Below are 5,880 nucleotides of genomic sequence, written 5' to 3'. Positions count from 1 at the left end.
AGAACAGAAATACAAATAGTAAGGAAGAGAAAAGTGACAAAAGATTGGCTGAGGGTTAAGTCAGGATCACTCAGAGGATAGTGTGTGCCTACCATCTCGATGTTCTTTTGAGGTAAGCTGGCCAATTTTTCCTGCACCAGCAGTATGGTCCCTTGATTGAGGTACTCTCAACGGCCCTGGTTCTTTGGGACCCTGGCTGAGCAGGTCAGCTCTGAGCCCCTCCTGGGGAGGAAGGGGAACTCAAAGGGGGACAGGGGACAGGGCAGGGAGCACTGTCCATGGTAGGAGCCAGCCGCCTACAGGAAGAATAAAGAGCCTTTCTCTTGTAAGAGTGAGCCTACTGGATGGACCCCTTTCTCCTGGGCCCTCTACTGGTCTTTGCTTCTCCCACTTTTAATACTCTGACTCTGTGGAAGTAGAGAGAAGGAATCCAAGTGGCCTTTGGCCCCTTGTGTGTCATCAGAAGTCCATCTTGCACTATGCCCTCGATTGCATCATTGACAAACAGAAATACTTGTTCTCTAAAGGTGGGACGAAAGGCAGAGATTGTGGGGTGTGCCCAGAGCAAAGATTCTCACCTTAGCTTGCATATTAGAATCAGAGGCAGAATTCAGAAAGAATCTCAGGGACCAGGCAGCATCCCCAAGCCAATTAAATAAGAATCCTGGGTGTTAACACCCAGACATCAGAGTACTGTAAAACTCCCCAAATAGTTCTAACGTGTAGTCAAGGCTGAGCCTCACTGCCCTGGAGATTAAGCCTCCCTTCTTAAGCCTGACTGTACATTAAAATAACTTGAGGGATATGAAAACCTACTGCTGCCCCACCTGAGACCAATTAAAATTAGAGTCTCTGAGGACTACAGCCGGGTGTCAGCATGTCTCTAAGGTTCCTCGGGTGACTCTTTTTGTGTGTACGTAGTAAACCATGTACAACGTAAGATTTACCATTTTCGCCATTTTTAAGCATCCAACTCAGCGGCATTAAGTCCTTTGACAATGTTGCGCAACTGTTGTCATGGTCTATTTCCAGAACTTTCTCACTGCCCCAAACAAAAAAGCGTATCCATCAAACAATGACTCCCCATTCCCTTCTCCCCCGCAAGCCCTAGTAACCTCTATTCTACCCTCTGTCTCTGTGAATTTGTCTCTTTTAGGTACCTCGTATAGTTAGAATCATGCAGTATTTATCCTTTTGTGACTGGTTTATTTCACTTACGCGTCATGCTTTCTAACTTCATCCGTGTTGTAACGTGTGTCAGAATTTCCTACCTTTTCAAGGCTGAATAATATTGTACTGCCTGTAAATACCACATTTTGTTTATCAACGCATTTGTTAATGGACATTTGGACTGTCCGCCTTTTGGCTACTGTGAATAATGAGCCTATGAATCTGTTTGAGTCCTGCTTTCCATTCCTTTGGCTAGAGACCCAGAAGTGGGTGTGCTGGATCATAAGGTTAGGGTAGGTCTAACTTTTTTCCGATTTCATTTTGATATAATTGATGCACAGCACTGTATAAGTTTAGGGTGTACAGCATGATGATCTGACATATATCGAATGATTAGCACAAGAAGTTTAGTCAACATCCATCATCTCACACAGATGCAAAAGAAAAATACAAAACGCTTCACAAATCTGCGGCAATCCTTGCTCAGGGGCCATGTTCATTTTCTCTGTATTGGCCCAATTTTAGTGTAGGTTTATGCTTTTTGATGAACTGCCATGCCCTCGTGTGATTCTTAAGTACAGCCAAAGATGAGAAACACCAGTGTTCCTCCCACATCCTAGGAGAGTACGGATTGGCAGCTGGTAAATGTTATTGAATGACTTCCTTCATAAATTGCATTGTAGCCCCATGCAGTTGTTTTTGTCACAAAGTCAAAAGACTATTGGGTGGATTAATGGTACTCTTTTTGAAAACCCCAACCCCGACAGTCTCATGGCCACGAGACCTAGCACCTCAACTGCTGTTCCCACCTTCAGCTGAACCGCGTCCCCCATAATTTGTTGGTAATGACCATTTGAATACAAGAGTTTCTGAACGATTTGCTTTGAAGGTCATGAATTAGAACTGCTTCAAGACTTTTCATATCACAATGCCACATCTATTATGACACGTGAAATTATTTCTATCATAATACCAGTGCTCAGATACGTTTTCTCGAATAGAAAGGAAAGGTGGTGATATCAGCATGACATGTTGTATTCATAAAGCACTGCTAAACTATCTGTTGATAGCTGAACTCATCGGAGTTCAAGAGCAGCGGGATGAATGAGTGGGGCACAGAGGATTTTTAGGGCAGTGAGAACACTCTGTATGACACCATAATGGCGGATACATGTTATTATACGTTTGTCTAAACCCACAGAATGTACCACACCAAGAGTGAACTCTGATTTAAACTACGGACTAAGGGTGATTATGTGTCAGTGAAGGTCCGTCAGCTGTAACAAACGTACCACTCTGCTGCAGGATGATGACAAGGGGGGAGGTTGTGCATGTGTGGGAGCAGAGCGTATACGGGAAATCTCTTTTCCTTCCCCCCAGTTTCGCTGTGCATCTAAAACTGCCCCCTTCCCCTCCCCCCCAAAAACAAGCCTTAATAAATACTACCCTTTAACAGTATTTGGCACAGAGCCTGGCACAAGGTAGGCATCCAGTAAATATTCATTAATGATTGAACGAATGGATGAATCAAACAATCAATCAATCAATTCAGACAAGTAAATGTCTTTACCGTGGATGATTCATCATGATGGAAAGGTATGGAATACTATTACAACACCTAGTCACTAGTTCAAAGTTGACATCAGAACGGGAAAATTCCCCTAACCCTTTGGGAGATGGCAACAAGAAGGGTCTGCGGTGGATGTAGAGAGCCTTATGTCTGACGGTGCACCGGGTGGGCTCAACACAGAGCTGAGTCAGAGGTCATGAGGGTTGCTGGTATGGAATAAGGGCGAAAGAGAAGGGATGCCATTTAAGTCACAAGACTCCTGTTTCCTTCCCCTCTGCTGTATACCGATCCCAACACCTGCAGGGCTTCTCCCACCCTGGGCCCTTGAAAACCTGTCCAGGTATGAAATAACGTGTTGTTCCAGCATTTTTTTAAAGTACCATCTAGACTCAAATTGTGTAAAGGAAAGGAAACCTATGAGTCAGTTTCCAGATTTGTATTTGCAAGATTACATCAATGAATTTCCATAGAAAGAAACCACAAGTTTCTTGCAGATTGTCTGGATTCACAAAGATGTACGTCACTTTCAACAAATGAGGAAGAACTCCTAAGTAGATCCTCTGAAGATGTGCATGAACTTTTAAGGTGCGTTTAAAAGCCAGATCTCCACTCTCAATTTTTCTCTTACCTGTGTAAGATTGTGATGGCTGGTCTAGGAAAAGAAGCTAAATTGTTCTTTGTTATTTTGTTCCCAAAATTAATGTGGCAATTTTGAGAGTACTAGTACACCCTGAATCTACTTCTCCCAGACACTCCTTGTATGTATACATCAGCATCTCTAATTTAATTCTCGTAACATCATTTGAAGCAGGTGCTATTATCTGCCGCTCCTTACAGATGTAGAAATTGAAGCTGAAAGGTTAAGGAACTTGCCTAAAGTCACGTCACCAAGTGGCAGCATCACGATTCAAATTCGGGGTTAATTCTGGGGCACCTGGGTGGCTCAGTCAGTTGAGCGTCTGACTTCGGCTCAGGTCATGCTCTCGCGCTCTGTGAGCTCGAGCCCTGCTTCGGGCTCTGTGCTGACAGCCTGGGGCCTGCTTCAGATTCTGTGTCTCCCTCTCTCTCTGCCCCTCCCCCGTTCATGCTCTGTCTCTCTCTGTCTCAAAAATAAATAAACGTTAAAAAAAAAATTTTTTTTTTTAAATTTGGGGTTAATTCTAAAGGCTCTGTTTTTCCTATTAGACCACTATGCTCCTTAAGAGAACCCCAGGGGGTGAAATTACACAATAAAAATATTAATGTTTGATCGGGAGGAGAAAAAGACCAATCATAAAATGTAACGTCAGTTCAAAGTAGAGGCTGAAGGGTGGCGGCTGGAGTGACTGCATAGGTTATACAACTGCAAGGCAGGAGGCCCCCTGGCTGGCTCAGTCCATACAGCACACAATTCCTGATCTCAGGATCAAGAGTTCAAGCCCCACATTGGGGGTGGGGCCTACTTTAAGAAAATAAAGTTTCCACGTGTAAAACAGGACCCAGTCTGGAGTGACATGAGGTAAGCAGTCCTCCTGGCGGGAGACGAGAAGCTGAGGAAGAGACAGGAGGGACTGACACCAGTCAGTATCTAGCTGAGCTGTATTGGATGAAGAAGCACCTGACCAAACTGGGAAGGAGTCTCACTGGGTAAATAAGATAGATGTGCATCTCACCCCTACGCACCTATGAGAAGCTGCATAAGCCACATCTTGCACACAGCAGACTTAGAAACAAGAAGTCTGGGGCGCCTGGGTGGCGCAGTCGGTTAAGCGTCCGACTTCAGCCAGGTCACGATCTCGCGGTCCGTGAGTTCGAGCCCCGCGTCAGGCTCTGGGCTGATGGCTCGGAGCCTGGAGCCTGTTTCCGATTCTGTGTCTCCCTCTCTCTCTGCCCCTCCCCCGTTCATGCTCTGTCTCTCTCTGTCCCAAAAATAAATAAACGTTGAAAAAAAAATTAAAAAAAAAAAAAGAAACAAGAAGTCTGTTGAGTCTCAACTAATAAAGACTAGACAGATACAACCTCAAAGACTTGATTTCCCTAATTGGCACATGCAGCTAATAGACGCTCATAAGATACACGTTCAGTGTCTAAAAACAAAACAGGACAGCACTAGATAGTGATTGGGAAGGATTGACCAAGTCAAACTGAATGTGAAACAAGCTTTTGCATTTGTAAGCATAATAGCTAGCATTTATGATCTACTCTGTGACAAGCCGAGTTAAGTGCTTTACATAATCAACTCCTTGACTCTGGTAACAACTCCACATATACCACGACATTTTCAGTCCCATTTTAACAGATGAGGCAGAGAATTAAGTAACTTGTTCACGGTCATAGAAACTAGAATCGGCAGATCTTTCTGGATCTAAAAAGGTCGTGCACTTAGCCATTATAACTGCATTCTGAACTCCGAATTTACATCGGATGAAAAAGTATAGTGACTGCTTGTGCTCAAATGTGATGGAGACTGTATGGAACAACTACGTAGCCAGAAGAAAGGGAGAATTTGGGTGCCCAAATTGCTATAAAACATCCTGGTGTCCTGTGTGATGAAAACATCAATGGCACCAGAAATCGGGCCAGGAAGCCTTGTGTACCTGGCGGGTTTCCTAAGTAGTTTGCCTGCTTTTGCCCCAAACTATCCCGTAGTTGTCTGTGGGTGGCGGTCCGACTCGGAGGAAACCAGGCAATTCCTGCTAAAAACAATCATCTCCAAGATCTGCAGCCCAGTTTACAAAAAAAAAAAAAGTGTGGGCACAGATTTCGAGCAAATTTCCTTTAGGTATCTGGACGTCTAGGAACCACTGCCCTTAGCCACGCCGTACACATCAAAGCCTAAAACGAGGTCGCCCAGCGCGGGTGCCAGTAGCGCCGCCGGACACAGCGCAAGTCACCGAGTCAGCTGAGCGCGACCGGGGGTGGGGGGATGGGGGGCCGGCGATGGAGAGCCGCGTGCTTCCCTCTCCGGCGTGAGGCAATCCTCCTCCCACGGTCTCGGGAAGCCCCGACGTAGCACGCTTCCTCGCCGGAGCGCAGCCGCCCGAGCGTAGCTCCTCCACCGCTTCCTCCCCCGGCTGCAACCACCCGACCCTCCCGGCTCAGCCCCGACTCCACCTCTCCGGCCTCGGTGCGCGCGCCGCCGCGAGCGGGCGGCGGCGGCG

The 5,880-nt window shown here is 46.0% G+C and overlaps 1 non-coding gene across 1 annotated transcript; it reads right to left on the bottom strand.

The window, feature by feature from the left end:
* Nucleotides 1–1,613: 1,613 nt before the first annotated feature.
* Nucleotides 1,614–1,720, bottom strand: LOC121033277 (U6 spliceosomal RNA). The gene has a single exon (XR_005791801.1). It is a non-coding gene; the product is annotated as a U6 spliceosomal RNA (small nuclear RNA).
* Between the last annotated feature and the right edge of the window lie 4,160 nt (nucleotides 1,721–5,880).

This window comes from Herpailurus yagouaroundi, unplaced genomic scaffold (assembly GCF_014898765.1).
Source record: "Herpailurus yagouaroundi ecotype Mexico unplaced genomic scaffold, PumYag 142, whole genome shotgun sequence".
In the NCBI taxonomy this organism is placed as follows: domain Eukaryota; kingdom Metazoa; phylum Chordata; class Mammalia; order Carnivora; family Felidae; genus Herpailurus; species Herpailurus yagouaroundi.
This window is presented reverse-complemented; position numbering and strand designations above follow the sequence as displayed.